This window comes from Ranitomeya imitator, chromosome 4 (assembly GCF_032444005.1).
Source record: "Ranitomeya imitator isolate aRanImi1 chromosome 4, aRanImi1.pri, whole genome shotgun sequence".
NCBI lineage: Eukaryota > Metazoa > Chordata > Amphibia > Anura > Dendrobatidae > Ranitomeya > Ranitomeya imitator.
The window spans coordinates 460933549-460948209 of NC_091285.1; positions in this window are offsets into that span (position 1 = coordinate 460933549).

Sequence of the window (14661 nt, forward strand, 5' to 3'; positions counted from 1 at the left end):
CTCATAAAGCAACTTAAAGTGTGAAGGTGCTATCACACTGTGTTTTGGTACCCGTTTATTAGTCCCATCGGGGCTTACATCCAAACTCCCCAAAAAATGGGATACCTCACACTACTAAAATTGCCACATGCAGGGGTGACTCCTCATTTTCCATTCTCACAGATGTGCCTTCCCAGATACAGAATTTTTACACATTACTTTGCCTGTGTTCCTAGGTGGGTATTCTGGAAGTCAGTGTTGATGTTGTTGGCAACTTCTAAACTACATTTATTTGGTGTTTTTTTTCAGATAATGTTGATGTATAGTCATATCACAAGCAAATTTTGTTACCAGAGGCTCTGTTCATGGTACATAAAGCTATTGCATTTTAATGAATTTTTTTATTCGGCATCTGCCTGTTTTCTTTGGGTCTAATGTATTGATGATATGTTACAATATAATAAAATTGTGCATAATAACTGAAAACTGTAAATGCTCCTAAAAATACCTGTGGATTAGAGATGATTCACTCATTTATTCACTCATCTGTAATTATGATGTTTTTGCCAGTCTGTTATAAGTGATTTGGTGCTATACTAATAACTAATACTAATAATTGTTTTTTACAATGCTTATTGTATTTGTTGGTCTGTTTTTAATGATTTTGAACACCAAGTTTAAAAAATAGATATATAAAGGATGATAGGAAGAAAGAAAGAAAGAAAGAAAGAGATAGATAGATAGATACATAGATAGATAGATAGATAGATAGATAGATAGATAGATAGATAGATAGATAGATAGATAGATAGATAGATAGATAGATAGATAGAATATTCTAATTGTAATTTGCGGTTGACATGAATTCTTTTATGCATACATCAATTGGGTGTGTAGATGTAATAAGGACAGGAGACCAGTTTATTAAGTTTACAAATGCTGACAAAGTAAATGCTAAGGGGAACATTGAGCCCCTCCTCCTCACTAATATTATCTGCTTGGACTAATATTGCAATTGCCTCCCACTGACATAATTTGTTTCGCAGTCACAGATCGGAAGCATGAATCAAATGCTGACATTCTAATTTCATGCGCACACAGGGTGTTAGGCTAAGTAAGGAGGTTTCAGCTTCGGAAATATTCACTCAGCACCTGTGTAAATCAGAGAAGTGTTTAACCATATCCTGTAGGATGATGAGGGTAGTTTTCTTATATCATATACAATGCTGGGGGTATTGTTATCTCATTATGCGCCTTTTATAATATAATAGAACAGTAGCGGTATTATATAGCAACATAGCGTAAATTAAACAGATGTATAATCTAAATGTTGAGCACGTGCCGGACTGCTAAAACCCAGTCGTTACTACATAATGCAACGGGGATGTGGAAACCACAGAAAACGACCAAAAGAGAATAACTATGATATGCAAAAAATCTTTATTCAAATGCAAAACACATTAAAATTGTAACAATGAGCAGACAAAGATGGAACACAATGGGAAAATGGTGCAGGTCACAAAAAAGTGCTACCGTGCAAAAACAAGACATACAGACCGGGAACTGGCTCCCTGATATAAATCTGAGATGTTAGTATATAACTTGCTGTTGTACCCTGGATCGAACTAAATAATAAAATGCAGTCCACAATCAGACCATATTAAAGGGACACTGTCACCTGAATTTGGAGGGAACAATCTTCAGCCATGGAGGCGGGGTTTTGGGGTTTTTGATTCACCCTTTCCTTACCCGCTAGCTGCATGCTGGCTGCAATATTGGATTGAAGTTCATTTTCTGTCCTCCATAGTACACGCCTGCGCAAGGCAAGATTACCTTGTGCAGGCGTGTACTACGGAGGACAGAGAATGAACTTCAATCCAATATTGCAGCCAGCATGCAGCCAGCGGGTAAGGAAAGGGTGAATCAAAAACCCCAAAACCCCGCCTCCATGGCTGAAGATTGTTCCCTCCAAATTCAGGTGACAGTGTCCCTTTAATACCACACTGGGTTGGAGTGCTAAACTAATGCATATAGAGAGGCAAAAAGTTCTAAATATCCAGGGTAACTTCTATGATAAAACAGGCTACAAGTGCTCATATGTAGTACTGGCCATCCCTGGGGCCACCACCCCAACGACAAGGAGAAACCGTGGTGGTAAACCACCAACATTGATACTAGGCAAACAAAGCTGAGGAAGGAGTTTCTCTCCGAAACGCGCATCGGGCAGATGTACAGACTGTGGATCTGGACACATCCAAGTGCCGCCCTGACAAGGTAATATACACTGAGGCAGCTTTGTTTGCCTAGTATCAATGTTGGTGGTTTTCAACAAAAGAAGACTGGAATCTGCTATTTCTTACCATACTCTAGTGTATACTGTGTTTCAGGTATTTTTGCCAAAATATAATTATAGGGTCACCTTGTGGTTCATGCTAGCCAAATGACTATGGTACTGGGTGGTGTTACTTTCTAGCCATATTTATTTAATGTACTTTTTTTGTTAAGTAGCACCTGCATGACACCTGCAATTCACAGTTGGATGTTATCATTCCATTGTCCTTAGTATGTATTTCATTAAAGAAGCACTCCAATTAACATTTTTTCCCTTAATCCTACAGAAATATTAGTGTAGTCTCAGTGTGTTAATATACTCATCGACCGCCATCATCTCTGGCTTCCAGCCCTGTCCCACTCCTCTTTTGGGTCATGTGGTGATGATTCAAGCACTCAGGATCACATTGCGCTCTGTAGGAAGTGGATTTTACAATGTAAGCCTACGGCATGTCAGAACAAGGCTACATAGGCTTTTATTATAGAACAGATATACGGCTCACACATAGATTTTGAGAGTCTGAATTGCCATCACATGACAAAGATGAGGACTGAAACTGCGCTGGATATAGGTGAGTATATTAACTGTACGTTTACACTACGTTAAAATTTATACAAGTGTAGTTAAAAACATGTTATAGGAGTGCTTGAAAATAGAGGAGCAGCTACATGGAAAACATTACATAGCAGTACTGAGCTGTGTGGCTGTGAATCAAGCTCTAGAGTACAACCACTTGCTGAAAGCTGCAACACCATCCATATGTGTCTGCCTGTTCTCTTACTATGCTGAATGATCTTAACTCTTTCTCTCCCCTCCATCATCAGTATGGTTTGATCATCTGATTTTCAGAGTGGATGCTTACTTCTGGAGGGAGGAAAGTACGAGGGAAAGGAGTACTTGATTCACTAATAAGATATATTACAAAGTTTCTTATATTAGCCTGTACTATTAATTTAAGGAATGTTCGTTGAAAGAACAAAGGACCATTTAATACAAGACGCTCCGACTTTGTATGGAATGTCAGTATTTACTGTAACACACGATAGATGAATTTATGCATTCCTGTTATCTCTTAGTTTTACACAAAACTATAGCAAATAATCGAATTTAAAATGAAAAGAATGGTACAAGATATATGGCTCAATTTATGATCTGGAGCAAAATAAAATATAATACACAGTTTGTACACTACGGAGATGCTGTCTTTTCATCACACACAGTATGGAATTTAGCTGCAGAGGACAATCTTTGCCTTTTAAAGAATATTTAAATACCATATATAATGAAATCTTCAACACTTCCAGGCTTCAATCTCCGGTGTATATCTAAATACATATTTAGTAATCCTAAAGTTGACTTACTGCTGAGCAAACTTTAAATATGTTGTAATGTTGAAGACTTTCTACAGCAAGAGCTTTCTAAGATTAGCAAATTTTGGTCAACATTTTGATAAGCAAAAACAAAGTGAACCTTATGGTTAGATTTCAACTCTTCAGGTTTTCTTTCATCTTTGCCATCTGGTTGGTCCAGAAGATAAAGAGGGCTGGAAGGAAGAAGGTTTTTCTTAATGAGATCCTGGCACAGCAGATTATTAGGCTAGAGGGCTCTCAGAGACATCTACAATTCGCATTAGTTGACAAACTGCTGTTCTACCCATAATCCTGGCAAGGAAACAACAAAACTATAACCAGAGTCATTAGCAGCAAGATTTTTTGTCAAGTCTTATAGAATAGAGTGCTTTTGGAGGGAGTAAAAATGGGGCCATGAGAAGTAGAAAAAAAAGCAACCTCTGAATCAGGACCAGATCCAATGTTTATTAGCTTCATATGCTTTATTAAGAGTTACCCAAGTGTGTCATTGAAGTGTATACAAAGGATCAAAGCCTTTAGAACCAATACATTTGCAACCTCCTCTGGGCTCTAATTCCGACACATTTATTGGCACCCTGGTAGACTAAGCTCCTGAACAGCTATATGCTAACATGCCATAAATGTAAATTTAGAAAAAAAAGAATCAGGTGATACTACTATCCTTACTGTATGTGATGTTCAGGATAAACATAGGGATCAATGTATTTATTATGGCAGTGTTCCCTAGCTTTTCAACTATTACTGTACCTCTTTACTGGAGGTTGTCAAACCATACTTTGGATAGAAGGTTTCTGACAGCAGAAAGAGCCACAATCTGAGAACCATATTCATGTTATATAATAATAATCTTTATTTTTTTTATATAGCGCTAACATATTCCGCAGCGCTTTACAGTTTGCAGACATTATCATCACTGTCCCCGATGAGGCTCACAATCTAAATTCCCTATCAGTATGTCTTTGGAATGTGGGAGGAAACCCACGCAAACACGGAGAGAACATACAAACTCTTTTGCAGATGTTGTCCTTGGTGGGGTTTGAACCCAGGACTCCAGCACTGCATGGCTGCGGTGCTAACAACTGTGCCACCGTGCTGCCCACGATCATAATAGATGTATGATCAGTATATAGCAAATGACAAGCCATTTCACAGTCCACAATGCCTATCTAATAGCGCTTAACCTGAATAGTAAAATGGTGGTTTAACGATTAGTATTATAGCCTTGCAGTGCTGGGGTCATGAGTTCTAATTCCACCAAGAAAGACATTGGCAAGGAGTTTGTATCTTCTCTAACAACCTCATTGGTGACAGTCTGTAAAACACAGTGAAGATTATTGGTGATATATAAGTAAGCAAAATAAATAAACTGGAATGACAAAATAGCTCAGATCCAACGCAGCTTAGAACACAGAAATGTGTCAGAAATAGAGATGAGCTAATAAATTCAAGTGGAACTGGATTCTACTTGAATTTTACAAAAATACACATTCACCAAAATACGGAATTTTTGTATTTTGCGTCTGCATTTTAAAGTTAGCAAAATGGCGTATTATTTTCTTAGCCAAAAAATGCTATCAAACTGTTAAAAAAAAATCCTTTGTTCTTCTCCATTCTCTGTTTTTGTTCATATGATTCCACGCTGTGTGCTGAAATATTTTCAGGTGCATTGAGCAGAACCATTCCAAGCTAAGCAAACCCAGGAGCCCCAGCCTAGGGAGAGATTGCAGTGTTCTAAAGATGCGTCAAGGACCGGATGAGGTGCAGTGAGGCTGCAGATCTGAGTGGTAAGGTGAGCATAAAGGTACCGTCACACTTAGCGACGCTGCAGCGATACCGACAACGATCCGGATCGCTGCAGCGTCGCTGTTTGGTCGCTGGAGAGCTGTCACACAGACAGCTCTCCAGCGACCAACGATCCCGAGGTCCCCGGTAACCAGGGTAAACATCGGGTAACTAAGCGCAGGGCCGCGCTTAGTAACCCGATGTTTACCCTGGTTACCAGCGTAAAAAAACAAACAGTACATACTTACATTCAGCTGTCTGTCCCTTGCCGTCTGGTTCCTGCACTGACTGCTGGCCGTAAAGTAAAAGTGAAAGCACAGCACAGCGGTGAGTCACACAGCGGTGACTCACCGCTGTGGCTGTGCTCTGCTTTCACTTTACGGCCAGCAGTCAGTGCAGGAACCAGACGGCAAGGGACAGACAGCTGAATGTAAGTATGTACTGTTTGTTTTTTTACGCTGGTAACCAGGGTAAACATTGGGTTACTAAGCGCGGCCTTGCGCTTAGTAACCCGATGTTTACCCTGGTTACCAGTGAAGACATCGCTGAATCGGTGTCACACACGCCGATTCAGCGATGTCTACGGGGAGTCCAGCGACGAAATAAAGTTCTGGACTTTCTTCCCCGACCAGCGACATCACAGAAGGGGCCTGATCGCTGCTGCCTGTCACACTGGACGATATCGCTAGCGAGGACGCTGCAACGTCACGGATCGCTAGCGATATCGTCTAGTGTGACGGTACCTTAAGGGTTTTTAATCAAATTTCCAATGGAGAAGTGAATTTGAATTTTCACTGATCTGCTCATCTCTACTCAAAAGATTATACAGTTCACTAATATACAATTAAGGGTCATTTTGACTCCCCAAAATGTTATTGGGAGTACTGGATAAACAGTCTTTAGCAAGCAAGCAACTATGGTATATAATATGAAAAAGAGTAACTGGATTTTTTGGGGTGATGCATGCACATTATCTTATTTTTAGAAAACGGTCTATATGCTATTTTATGGTAGAATATAAACAGTGACATGGTAGGAAGAGTATCACAACTCTGTTTACATTTTGTTTTACTACCATTTACATCAAAAGACACAAGACACTGCTAAATCCGTTACCGGTCTGACATTGACGACAGGTCTATGGATTCCATCAACAAAGGAGTTGTTTTACTGGAAAGAAAAGCATTATCTTCATTGCCATTTTATCCATCAAACTTGACACAACAGATGATAGAGGCTACATACAGCCTCAGGTGCGAACCGAGCCTAACAGGATATATAAACATGGGCGTCAGTAAGTAATATATATGAGGCGACTCAACATTAATGCTACACAAGAGATATATGAGTCAAATAATTGCCAAGAGTACTACTAGCAAAGCATATTTATTGGATTTTCACTGAAAATCTTACATATCATATATAGTAGGAAATTGATAAGAGGATGTGACTACATCCATAGGTGCAATAATCCAGGTGTGGCCGACAGAGACACAATAAATAATTAGTCACAATACATTCATAGTACTAAAGTACACAAAAGTGCAAGTAGCCCAGATGCATAACAGAAAAACAACCAAAATGGGCGTTACATGTGCACAATAGCCTTAACAATGCCCATATAGCTGCCACATATCAAATGTAAATGGACCGCACTATGTGAAAAACTGGTAGGTGAGTAAAGAGTTAATTACCCATAGATAACACGGTGTCCCGTCTGGCTCCTGGATGAACCCCAACGCGTGTTTCGCGTGTACGTATTGCCGCTTCCTCAGGGGGCGTGAGGAAGCGGCAATACGTACACGCGAAACATGCGTTGGGGTTCATCCAGGAGCCAGACGGGACACCGTGTTATCTATGGGTAATTAACTCTTTACTCACCTACCAGTTTTTCACATAGTGCGGTCCATTTACATTTGATATGTGGAAGCTATATGGGCATTGTTAAGGCTATTGTGCACATGTAACGCCCATTTTGGTTGTTTTTCTGTTATGCATCTGGGCTACTTGCACTTTTGTGTACTTTAGTACTATGAATGTATTGTGACTAATTATTTATTGTGTCTCTGTCGGCCACACCTGGATTATTGCACCTATGGATGTAGTCACATCCTCTTATCAATTTCCTACTATATATGATATGTAAGATTTTCAGTGAAAATCCAATAAATATGCTTTGCTAGTAGTACTCTTGGCAATTATTTGACTCATATATCTCTTGTCGAGCCTAACAGGAGCTTATTGCCCAAGTAATACAGCTTTTTTCTAAAAATAAATTGTATTCGCAAACAGATCAATAAAGAAACAAAAAGCATTGTAAACAGATTTGTGAACCTGAACTTGCATATCACAAATGTGCCCAACAGTAAGAAAAACAAAGGATCGCTGCTTCTTAACAAATGATGCTTTTGTACCCAACCACATAGTAATTACTTCATTGCCTGCTCTTACCCCAAACCTGCTCAACAATGTCTCATCTCTGTTTTCTAATGTTAAAGGCCCCCATGCACATTAGATTAATATTGGCTGAACTTGCCAATATAGACGAGTTCGGCCGATGGTCTAAAGTGTATGGGGGTGTCGGCCTACTGATGGTCAGAAAATATGTTGATCGCACATGTCCAATTTTGGACTGCCGATCGCATTGTTCTCCTTGAGAAAAGACGATGGCTGACATGTCAGTCGGTGACTTTCTCATAATAAAATACTGGAATTCTAGGCTGATTGAGTGCTCCTGTGTATAGAATTGTTGGCTGAGATGCTTGTTGGCTGAAGATCGGCCGTAGCACAATCTGGCTGACAGTCTTCTAATGTTTTTGGCCAGCCTAACAGCCTTGGTTCTTCCAGTGTGCTTCAAGCACAGAATCACACAGGAATGGGCATACTGTTCCATATGCCTAATGCAGCCCTTGAAGTTAAGCTGTAGAGTGGTTGAACCAGTTCATGGCATCATATTGTGGAGAGGAGCAGGTCATCAGAGGACATTTTCTTGCTTCCATTACTTAGCTGCCTATTGAAACCTCTGTGTAGAACAGTTCTACAAAAGTGTTACTTAGTGGTTATCCTGGAGCAAATTAGTATTGCTACTTGATAAACCATTAGTTAAAATGTTTTTTTTTTCTTGCTATATCTGCTACAGGAATGTTTCTATCTGCCCTCCCTGTCCCATACTAAACCTTTATAAAGCAGAAGAGAAAAACAGACTCCTTCATGTGTCCAATGGGATTGCACAGAATATATCCTTTAACACAACTTCTTGCATAAAATAGCTCAATGTGAATAAATTCTACTCCCATTTCTGCTCCACTTTTCAGCCGCAGCTCACGAGCACACGTGCATGATTGATTATGGAGCTGGGAGAGTTTAAACAGAAATTTGTCTTCTCTTTGTCCTTAATCTTGATTTGCCCTGTAGGTTAGTCTTATCATAAAGACAGTATGAATGACTGTCTCAGCTCTTTTGCTCATTAATACAGTTGGAAATTGATGAGCAGCACTTGCATACTGTGGGTTTTCTGCTCTAGAATTATAGCCCTTATTTATTCTAGAGGAACCATGCAGCTTTCTAAGTAAATATATGTAAAATGTTTCATCCTCCCAAAAATAAACACTATAATTAATTGCCTGATATATGAAACTGACACTTTGGATTTGCAGCAGGCCTGAGTTAGGTAAAAATCTAATTTTCTCAGTGGAATATTCTGGATGTGTAACACCAAGTATATTTAATATTCTAGTATTTCTTGTGCGGGATTAGTAATCTCTTACAACAAAATGTCAATATTTCTGATCACTTTTAACCTCAATAGGAACAGCCCGACGTGCCTATTTATGGCTTTAAGTGTACTGTACTATATAACATTTTGTAAAAGAAGAATATACATGGGGGATGTAAATCTGTAGGGAGTACAAATAATAGGGCTGAGATCCAATATGTAAGCAATTTGTTGTTACTGTTTTATGATTATATGTTCTGCTTTCCTTGTCCACTTTTTTACAAGACTGGGCTCCCCTTTAACACACTTATCAGGCACCGTTATATACTGAGGGGTAGCTTTTGTCTATTAAATTGAATTAGTAAATAAGTAGATATTCACTTTTCTGGTTTGATAAAAAAAAAATAGTTGTGTAAATTAAGGGCTCATTCAGATGTCAGTATTTTCCACGTACAAGGAAACCAGACCGATTATTCTGATTTGCCTTTGATCGGTGTTTGATCAGAATGTGGTCCAAATATAATCAGTTTTTCTCATACATGAAGAAAAACAAAAAATGTTCTCCATATTCTCCTTTCTGATGCACCTTGAAAATGGAGTGCATTCAGATATCAACCAAGTGTCTACAATTTCTCCTCGGACCCAAAGACTTGCATTGCCAATTATGAGCCAATGCTCGTATCAAAATCGAACACATCTTAGCTTTTTTTCAGCTGACCATTAAATCTGAAGGGAAAATAAGATATGTGCACAGTTCCATAAAATATGATAGGTACGAGTGCTATCAGTGAAAATCATGGATAGCATTGGTATGAGAAAATGGGACATGTGAACGAGCCCTTAGGGAGATTCAGTTATCTCAGCAATAGCGCCACACAGCTGTGGGTGGTGGACAAGAAGATGCAGCTGACACATGGCCTCTTGCTATTACTGCAGCTGCTTCTTCCTGTCATTATTACTACTTAATGGTGGTTTTATTTTAATTTTTTTCATTTTTTTGTGCAAGCAGTCATTATTTTAAAATTTATCGTGCAATACATTTTAGGTTTTTTTTTGTCTTTGGTATTCTTTTTAAACTCAGCCTTCTCTGCAGTTGATATGGTGCTTTTTAAGGCCGGTTTCACACGTCAGTGGCTCCGCTACATGAGGTGACAGTTTCCTCACGTACCGGAGCCACTGACAAACGTAGACACATTAAAATCAATGCATCTGTTCAGATGTCATTGATTGTTTGCGGACCGTGTCTCCGTGTGCCAAACACGGAGACATGTCAGTGTTCTTGGGAGCGCACGTATTACATGGACCCATTAAAGTCAATGGGTCCGTGTAAAACACGTACCGCACACGGACGTTGTCCATGTGCAGTCCGTGTGCCGTGCAGGAGACAGCGCTACATTAAGCGCTGTCCCCCCCACTGGTGCTGAAGCCACGATTCATATCTTCCCTGCAGCAGCATTTGCTGTAGAGAAGATATGAATAATTGTGTTTAAAATAAAGATCTATGTGCCCCCCGCCCTCCCACCCCCTGTGCGCCCCCCGCTGATCTGAAAATACTCACCCTGCTCCCTCGCTGGCACTGCTTCCTGTTCTGATTGCATCTTCTACTGTATCAGCGGTCACGTGGTGCCGCCGATTACAGTCATGAATATGCGGCTCCACCTCCCATAGGGGTGGAGCCGCATATTCATTACTGTAAATGAGCTGCCCCACGTGACCGCATACAGGAGAAGATGCGGCCAGAACTGGAAGCAGCGCCGGCGAGGGAGTGAGCCGGGTGAGTATTTTCAGAACTGCGGGGGGGGGGGGGGGGGGGCGCACAGGGGGTGGGAGGGCGGGGGTCACATAGATCTTTATTTTAAACACAATTATTCATATCTTCTCTACAGCAAACACTGCTGCAGGGAAGATATGAATGGGGCTTCAGCACCAGATGCTGGTACGTGTGGTACCCAGCACGGTGCGTGTGGTACCCAGTGGGTACACGGGCGGCACACGTGTGCCGCCCGTGTGCCACACTGATGTGCCACAGAAACGTAGGGGCACACGGACACGGATAATTCCGGTACCGATTTTTTCCGGTACCGGAATTATCTGGACATGTGAGAAAGGCCTAAAGGTACCTTCACACATAACGATATTGTTAACGATATCGTTGCATTTTGTGACGTAGCAACGATATCGTTAATGAAATCGTTATGTGTGACAGCGACCAACGATCAGGCCCCTGCTGGGAGATCGTTGGTCGCTGAAGAAAGTCCAGAACTTTATTTCGTCGCTGGATCTCCCGCGGACATCGCTGGATCGGCGTGTGTGACACCGATCCAGCGATGTCTTCACTGGTAACCATCAGTTACGCTTAGTAACCCGATGTTTACCCTGGTTACCATCCTAAAAGTAAAAAAACAAACACTACTTACTTACCTACCGCTGTCTGTCCCCCGGCGCTGTGCTCTGCACTCCTCCTGTACTGGCTGTGAGCGTCGGTCAGCCGGAAAGCAGAGCGGTGACGTCACCGCTCTGCTTTCCCGCCGCTGTGCTCACACAGACAGTACAGGAGGAGTGCAGAGAAGCAGAGCGCCGGGGACAGACAGCGTTAGGTAAGTATGTACTGTTTTTTTTTTTTACTTTTAGGATGGTAACCAGGGTAAACATCGGGTTACTAAGCGCGGCCCTGCGCTTAGTTACCCAATGTTTACCCTGGTTACCGGCATCGTTGGTCGCTGGAGAGCGGTCTGTGTGACAGCTCTCCAGCGACCAAACAACGACGCTGCAGCGATCCGGATTGTTGTCGGTATCGCTGCAGCGTCGCTTAATGTGAAGGGGCCTTAAGTCTGTTCTCCCATAGACTTGTCTTTAAGGCTTGGAAGAGACCAGGAAAAATGCTTGAACAAAAAGTTACAATGTTGCAAAATCCTTTGAAATTGATAGTAAAAGGGGAACCCTTTCACTAAAAATTAAAAATATTGAAAAGTTTTTACTCTAATAAAAGATTAATTTAAAAACATGGCACGGTTCATAAACATGAGGTTTTCTATTGTTTTAAGAAGTTTTCATTTTGTCTTGTCTTAGGGCATTGGTTTCAACCTGTTATACACAACACCTTTAATCACCTTGCAATTTATGACAGTCTGGAGAAGTATGTTTCATTTGTGAATGTTCACCGTTGACTAATAAGAGACTTCTCTGTAGTGAAAGAACCTAGAGCTATAGCAAAGGTGAAGAAATGCGTCCTTTTACCTGAGGGAGAGTGTTATGTAAAGAACAGTTATTAGGACAATTGATTTAACTAGGTGATACTTATAAAGTGTCAAAAAGCAAAGTTCAAAATGAGTGCAAGGGGACGCAAAGCAGATGTCTCACTTAAGGTACCGTCACACTTAGCGACGCTGCAGCGATACCGACAACGATCCGGATCGCTGCAGCGTCGCTGTTTGGTCGCTGGAGAGCTGTCACACAGACAGCTCTCCAGCGACCAACGATGCCGAGGTCCCCGATAACCAGGGTAAACATCGGGTTACTAAGCGCAGGGCCGCGCTTAGTAACCCGATGTTTACCCTGGTTACCAGCGTAAAAAAAACAAACAGTACATACTTACATTCAGCTGTCTGTCCCTTGCCGTCTGTTTGCTGCACTGACTGCTGGCCGCAAAGTGAAAGCAGAGCACAGCCACAGCGGTGAGTCACCGCTGTGTGACTCACCGCTGTGCTGTGCTTTCACTTTCACTTTGCGGCCAGCAGTCAGTGCAGGAAATAGACGGCAAGGGACAGACAGCTGAATGTAAGTATGTACTGTTTGTTTTTTTACGATGGTAACCAGGGTAAACATCGGGTTACTAAGCGCGGCCCTGCGCTTAGTTACCCGATGTTTACCCTGGTTACCAGTGAAGACATCGCTGAATCGGTGTCACACACACCGATTCAGCGATGTCTGCGGGGAGTCCAGCGACGAAATAAAGTTCTGGACTTTCTTCCCCGACCAGCGACAGCACAGCAGGATCCTGATCGCTGCTGCCTGTCACACTGGACGATATCACTAGCGAGGACGCTGCAACGTCACGGATCGCTAGCGATATCGTCTAGTGTGACGGTACCTTTAGAAAAAGGGAACCGTAAACCATTTAACTTTTTATTTGTATTTTATGCAAAATCTTTGAGTCTGAGAAGTCAGAAGTAATTTAATATAAAAAACAATAACAATACAAAATATTCAGTTTATTATAGATGACATTTACCCTTTAGTAGTAGGGTTTTGACTCCAAATTTGCACTTCATATAATCCCATAGATTATGCTTGGTAAGAAAACTATAAAGACTTCAGAAAATCAGATTACAAACAAGTTACAGCCACTGCAGACATTTCTGCTTCAATTTTCAAAATATTGTAGTAAAATCTCAGTATTTCTGCTGCTATTTTGATGCATTTTTGGAGCGTTTTCAGAAAATTGAGGCAAGGACGAGCTGTGGGCAAAAGCTGTGTACCCAGTTCATCAACTTTTCTGTTATTTTATTGTGACGCCCAGGAGACCGGGATACCCAGCACCGGACCAATGGAGTCTGTCTCTTGAGGGGGATGTCACGGGTGGCTTGACCCGGTGCTGTGGCCTCAGGCAATGCACAGTGTAAGGGGTATCATGAGGGGACAGGCACTTACTTGATCAGCAGCAGGTTCTCCCAGCGGTGACGATCCCAATCCTGGATAGATGGCTATTGTCCAAATGAAAGACTGAGGCACTGAAACATTTAACCAGTTTACTTTAACATAAAGGGATTTACAACCAGTCCTGTCACCGGAGTCTGTATGGGAACTCTGAGTTACTTTGACCCTGCCGGGGTCTTCGCCTCTTATTGTGCGCAATTTCTGTGTGGCCCTGCTGTTGTATGTGAACTGGCTGCCGGCCCAATCTGTCCCCTCCGGGTCCTGGTTCGACGGGCAACCCGAGTCCTTTTATCGGTTTACCCCCTCTGGGAGTACCGCTGAACTCTGTGTCTGTTGCTGCGTCCGGCCCTAGTGAAGCTGATATCACCTCACGTTTTTCCGGTTGCTGTATTATATATAATGAATACAGCCACGGATCCGGTATCCGTCTTTGCGCCTGTTCTGGGTAGTGATTAATGCTACCCGGTTCTCACAATGTCCTTTTTCTCTATCCCTCTTCTCCTCAGGCCGGTGATTTAGGCCTGGTAACAGTCACAAGGCTGTTAGAGATTCAACTGTATGACCTCTCACTTTCAGCTCCTTAGCCCAACTGCCATTTCTTCTCTCAGACCAGAATGGATCAAGGGGAGTCTCTGGAGCTCCCCCTTCTGGCCGGAGGTGGTAGTGCAGTCTTGCTATTTTAGTATTTGTACTTACTGTCAGTAACTATTTTTGTGGCAAATACCCCTAGGGGTGCCACATTCCCCCTTAGTTAAGAACAGTACTCCGGGACTGTGGGACAATAACATTTTGAAATAACAATTAATATGTACAGAGTCTTAAAAATG